The sequence below is a fragment of the Nicotiana tomentosiformis genome, chromosome 3 (genome assembly GCF_000390325.3).
Source record: "Nicotiana tomentosiformis chromosome 3, ASM39032v3, whole genome shotgun sequence".
NCBI lineage: Eukaryota > Viridiplantae > Streptophyta > Magnoliopsida > Solanales > Solanaceae > Nicotiana > Nicotiana tomentosiformis.
This window is the reverse complement of record NC_090814.1, coordinates 118778296-118784863: the sequence shown is the minus strand read 5'-3', so window position 1 is coordinate 118784863 and position 6568 is coordinate 118778296. Positions and strand designations below refer to the sequence as shown.

The 6568-nt window shown below is 37.7% G+C and overlaps 1 long non-coding RNA gene across 1 annotated transcript; it reads right to left on the bottom strand.

Annotated features, from left to right (window-relative positions):
* Positions 1–5015: 5015 nt before the first annotated feature.
* Positions 5016–6323, bottom strand: LOC138908814 (uncharacterized). The gene is made up of 2 exons (XR_011415228.1): positions 5722–6323; positions 5016–5252 (listed from the first exon to the last, which is right to left on the bottom strand). It is a non-coding gene; the product is annotated as an uncharacterized lncRNA (long non-coding RNA).
* Between the last annotated feature and the right edge of the window lie 245 nt (positions 6324–6568).

Here is a 6568-nt window from a genome sequence, read left to right as displayed (position 1 = left end):
AATTCTCAGCTGCCTAGTTTACTCTTCACGTCCGCGAGAGTACCTTCGCGAACGCGAAGAAGGACATGCCAGAACACAGACTCTGCAGAAAAAAATCAGATTTCCAAAGTCCAAAACATCCCGTGGCCTATCCGAAACTCACCCGAGCCGTCGAGGCTCCAAACCAAATATGCACACAAGTCTAAAAACATCATACGAACTTGATCGCATGATCAAATCGCCAAAATAACACCTAGAACTATGAATTTAGCACCAAATCATATGAAATTCTCAAGAACACTTTAAAATTTCTATTTTCTCAATTGGACGTCCGAATCATGTCAAATCAACTTTGTTTCTCACCAAATTTTACAGACATATCTTAAATATCATAATGAACGTGTACCGGGCTCCGGAACCAAAATACAGGCCCGATACTAACAACGTCAAATATCAATCAATTCTTAAATATAATTAATTTTCAGACTTTTAATTTTCATTAAAAATTTATAACTTGAGATAAGGACCTCCGAATTCGATTCTGGGAATACGCCCATGTCCCATAATTCGATACGGACCCACCGAGACTGTCAAAACATAGATCTGGGTTTGTTTACCAAAAAGGTTGACCGAAATCAACTAAAATTAACTTTTAAGGCAAAAATTCTTATTTGCATTAGTTTTCAATATAAAAGCTTTTCGGAAACCTGCCCGGACTGAGAATGCAAATCGAGGAGGGTAAAAATAAGATTTTTAAGGCTTAAGAGCGCAGATTCGAGTTCTTAAACATAAGATGACTTTTTGGGTCATCACAGAATTTTACTTTATTTATCATATACATGTATATTTATTTGATTGCTCATGTATGATATGCTTGGACTGGAGGCCTATGACCATGCCAAGAAGATTATGCTATTGGTACGTGAGCTGTCCATACGGGTCCAGATATTGATACTATAGCACGTGAGTTGTCCGTGCGAGTGAAGTTAATGTGAGCTTTAGAAGAGCTGGTTACTGTTATTTAATTCGTGTGTCTTGGTTCTACTATATATAATGATCTTATAGCATTGTAGTTGTGATGGTGCTTGTTAAACTTGTAATACGGTTCTCTACTTTGAGACATCTTCCATTTTGGGTACAAGTTGCGCAGTTGTGGATTGAGTTGTATTGGTGTGGCATGTCAGTAGGATAGTTGTGTTTAATAATGTAAGGTCATTGGACCTAGAATGGGTACTATCAGGTTTGATTACAGTATATTCTGAAGGATAATATTAAAAGTCGGCTTAGAAAGTGATTATGGTTCTGGTTGGGGCGAGAGAGCTCCATGACTTGTTGATCTAATAAGTGGTTATGAGATTACGCGTGTTTCTTTAAATATCAGCAGTGTACAAAGGTTTTGGAACGAGGTTATGGCTTGATACAACTTGTTAAGACTCATACAATGTGTAGATGTGAGATTCGGGTCATGAAAATAAATTGTGAATGTTGGAAATTGAACTCCAAGGTTTATGGGCTAAGGATGAAGTAATGATATTCAATTACATGGTATTGTCAGGCCTATATCGAATAGGGTGGCATGGGATCACCCCCGAGGATGTGCGTGGTAGGTGGAATAGTGATGTGATGTCTTGGAAATAACTCTTGGCACGTTCTAGGACGAACGTATGTTAAAGTGGGGGAGAATGTAACGATCCGACCGTTTGTTTTGAGTATTACAACCATGCTTCCACACTTACTGCTCGATTTATGCTTTACAGTTATTATGTGACTCGCCGGGGTGATTGGTTCGGGTCCGGTGAGGTTTTGAATGAATTAGAACACTTAGTTTCAAGGTTTAAAGCATAAGTTAGAATAGTAACCAGATGCTGACTTAAGTATAAACGAGCTCGGAATAGAGTTTTGATGATTCCAATAGCTCCGTATGGTGATTTTGGACTTAGGAACGTGTCTGAAAAATTATTTAGAAGTCCGTAGTGGAATTTGGCTTGAAATGGCGAAAATTAAATTTTTGGAAAGTTTGACCAGGGAGTTGACTTTTTGATATCGGGGTCGGAATCCAGTTCTGAAAATTTTTATAGCTCTGTTATGTCATTTATGACTTGTGTGCAAAATGTGAGGTCAATCGGACGTGATTTGATATGTTCTGGTGTCGTTTGTAGAAATTGGAAGTTTTAAAGTTCATTAGGCTTGAATTGGAGTGTGATTAGTGATTCTAGCTTTGTTTGACGTGATTTGAAGTTTCGACAAAGTTCGTATGATGTCTTAGGACTAGTTGGTATGGTTTGACGGGTCCCGAGGGGCTTGGTTGTATTTTTGGATCATTGGTTAAGAGACTAGTAAAGTTAAGAAATTTGGGAGTTTGACCATGGTCAATATCAGGTCAAGACGACCTCTTATCAGTATTTTGAGTGCGCGAGCGTCCGTATCGTGTTTTATGATTGAAATTCATATATGGTTTGTGTTCGGGAGGTTCCGGATGAGTTTCAGGGTGGTTTCGGATCATTTCGGAGAAGTTTGAGTTTGGTGGTTTCTGGTGAGGTACTGTTCATTCGCAATTGCGAACAATGTATCGCAATTGAGAACACTATTCATTGGAGATTACCGTTCACTCGCAATTGCGAACAATTTATCGCAATTGCGATGATTTTGGATTTTTGTGTAGTTCACAATTGCGAACACTGTTCATGGGATGTACTGTTCATTCTCAAATGTGAAGTTTTTGTCCGCAAATGCGAAGCTGGACAGAATGTTTAAGACCTAAAAATGGGATTTTCAACAATTTGGAGCTCGGGGAGAGGCGATTTTCGGGAGATTTTGAAGAAAAATATCGGGGTAAGTGTTCTTAACTCAATTTTGGTTAAAATACCCGAATTCATTGTTGTTTTCATCCCTAAATCAGTGGATTGGGTTGAAAATGGTAGAAATTTTCATAGAGTTTAATTGCGGATTTGGAGGTCGAGTTGATGTCGGAATTTGGTAAAAATTGTATGGTTGGACACGTGATTAGACGGGCGTTCATATTTCGTAACTTTTGTCGGTATTTGAGCTAAATTTCGGATTTTGTTGGAAAATTAGTATTTTCTTATGGAATTAATTACAATAAATTTTATTGACTAAATCGAATAATTTGTGACTAGATTCGAGGCGTTTGAAGACCAAATCACGAGGCAAGGGCCTAGCGGAATAAAGAATTACACGATTTGAGGTAAGTAACACTTCTAAACTTGGTTCTGAGGGTATGAATCCCCGAATTTGGTATGATATAAATTGTTTGGAGGTGACACACACGATAGGTGACGAGCATGTGGACGTGCACCATAGAAATTGTGTCTTGAATAAATCATGTGCAGTTGTAAAATTTATGAATCATGTTATTATCTCAACATGTTCCGGATGTTAGAGAAATTGAGCTGAGGCTCTTATTAAAGATCATGTTTAGGCTACGTGCCAATATTTTGGGACCTATGGGGTCGTGTTGCTGTTGAATTTAATTGTTTCAAAAATATACAATTCACACTCAGCCATATTCGTCCATTGTGAGGATATTTATGGGATCGAGCTACGTGCCGCTGCAGGCCATATTGGCTTTATATATATGATTACTATATGGAACAGGGCTGCGTGCCTGCAGTAGGCCATATTGGCTTTATACATTATTATTATATGGATCGGGGCTGCCCGCCTGTAGCAGGCCTAATAGGCTTTACTATTATATGGATCGGGGCTGTCCGCCTGCAGCAGGACTTATAGACTTTATTATTATACGGATTGGACTGCTCGCCTACAGTAGACCATATCGGCTTTATATCACGCTTGGGTTGAAGGAGCTCCTCCGGAGTCTGTACACACGCCCAGTGAGCATAGATGATTATATATATATTCGGGATAGACTTCCCTCGGCATGGACTTGCCTTACTTAATTATATTGTGATGAATTTTCCTGGACATGGATCTTGTCCATATCATTTACATTTGGGGATAAATTACCCCAGGGTTGGATTGGCCTTATACATTACTGAATGACTGACTGTCAGTCGATGTGTATATATATACGGGATGGAATATCCCTGGGCCGGATTGGCCATAAATAGTACCGAGTGACCGAATGATTTGTGACCAGTATTACATGAGGTCTTTCCACTGAGGTGTCATATTCCTAATATCATGCCTTATTGATCTATTTCACTTGTACTGAGTTTAACTGTTGAACTTGAAAGCATGCCTACATTTTTGTACCATTATTTATACTGGACTGTACCTGCGGAGCTCGTCACTTTTTTCAGCCCAGAAGTTAATCTTGTTACTTATTGAGTTGGTTGTACTCATACTACAATCTCCACCTCGTGTGTAGATCCAGGTGCTTCCAGACGCGATGACTGTTTCACCTCAGTGTGTCACTAGTTGGAGACTATCAAGATAGTTGTTTGGCGTCCGCTGACCTTGGCTCTCTTTCCTTCAGTTATTGTACTGTTCTATACTTTCAGACAATGATTTTTATCAGTCAGACATTGTATTCCTATTAGATGCTCATATACTCAGTGACACCAGGTTTTGAGAGTGTTATATTTGTATTTGTGAGATTTCTTCCGCTGAATTTAATTATTATGTTTTCAAATTAAAAAAAATATGGTGGTTTATTGAGATTGTCGGCTTGTCTAGTATTGAGATAGGCACCATCACGACAGGTGAGATTTTGGGTCGTGACACGTTTGCTCAAAAGTCAAACTTCGGTCAACTCTTTTCATTTAAGCTTCAAAAATAAGAATTGTTCTTTCAATTTAATTTTGAATCTTCCGAAAACCAAACTCGACCACACACGCAAGTCATAATATATATTACGAAGTTGATCGGGACCTTAAGTAGCTGAACGAGACGTTAATTCTCAAAACGATAAGTCGGGTCGTTACAACCACGGAACATTTAGGGCGAGAAAGTATCACGACCCCAAATCCACTAGTCGTGATGGCACCTAATCCAACCCGCTAGGTAAGCCAACTAGTAACTACCCAATTCCAATGATATTAACAAGACAAATAAACGATAGTAATTTACTGAATTTTATACATTTCCTAAGTACTAGTAGTACAAATCATGAGCTTCTAAGAATAGAATTTACAAAGCTGAAATGAAATAAATACATCGTCTGTTTGAAAAGTACATAAACAGAGTTTTATAGATCTAAAGTTACCACGAACAAGGGGCAGCTACAACCGAGACGCAGGTACATCTTCAATCCAGCTCTCATCGAACACAGCAATATCAACAACCAACATCTGCACGCAAGGTGCAGAAGTGTAGTATGAGTACAACCGATCACATGTACTCAGTAAGTAACAAACCTAAATTTAGGTTGAAAGTAATGACGAGCTAACACAAGGTCGGGTCCAATACCAATATCCCACAATAGTTTATAACAGCATAATACAAGTAATAAAAGATGTATCTCAGAAGTAAAATGTTCAGCTTGTTCACAGTTCCAGAAAATAGTCATGCTTTTCAAGTATCTTAGTGAAAATCCAAATCGTTTACCGAAAATGCCAAAAATACGAGTTAGGTTATTGTAATCTGCATTGACTAATATTTACATCTAACCACAAGTTCTCAAGGTTTTTTTTTATAGAAACGAAGGGGTATTGGTTAATTTACTGAAAGTGGAGAATTGACTATAGCTTTAGGGAAAACAGAAAAAAGAAAACAAAAAGAAGAGCGACGAATGAAAAAGGGATATTCATATCTCCTCACCCGATTTTATGCTCTCGCTCTTCAATTCCTTCATTTCCTCACTTTCAAGTTTTTTCATGATGCAATTCAAGCCTTTGTAGTAGCACGAGTGTAATTTGTCATTCTTTTGGTAATCCATCACTCTATTCTTCCATCAGGAAACATTCAGTTATTATCACTCTATTCTTCCATTGCTTGCCCAATTGATTTGCTATAATTTCAACAAACAAAGTGCATTGGATATTAAAATGTCTCCTTCAATTAAACGTCAATTCTTGAACTTTTGATTGGATTCAATTGGCCGCCTTTGGTAGAAGTGAGCATGTACCAAATAAAGTAAGCTACAAAAATTTTCAGGAAACTTTTACAAGTCCCCAACAGTAAAACATCTGATTTCTCTTTGAATCAGAGATTGATCAGGCTTCATCATCAACTTTGCGTTACCGCTGGATTCTCAGTCGACATTTTCTTCTTCTTTCAACGATATAAACATATAATTCCTTCAATTTCTAGATTGTTGTGAATTTGTTTTTTGGGGAATAACAGTTGGAGATATAAATCTAGCATTTGAAACTTCTCTGAAGGAACACATCTTTTCGTATAGATGAGTAACAGAACTTGTCCGAAACAACGCATCCCTTTGTATTCTACTAAGCGTACGATTTTTTAATAAGTAGGGCAGTTAGGTTTTTTTTAGAAGGGCAAATGTGTAATTTAACTTTTAAGTTAAAGGCTTCATATTTTTAATATTATATAGATAGATAGATAGATAGATAGATAAGTTAGAGTATATCTATTTCTATAGGTAGGCCCACCCTAAAGACAAAAACAAGAGCTCATGAGATCAAAGAGATGGCTCAAGGCAAAA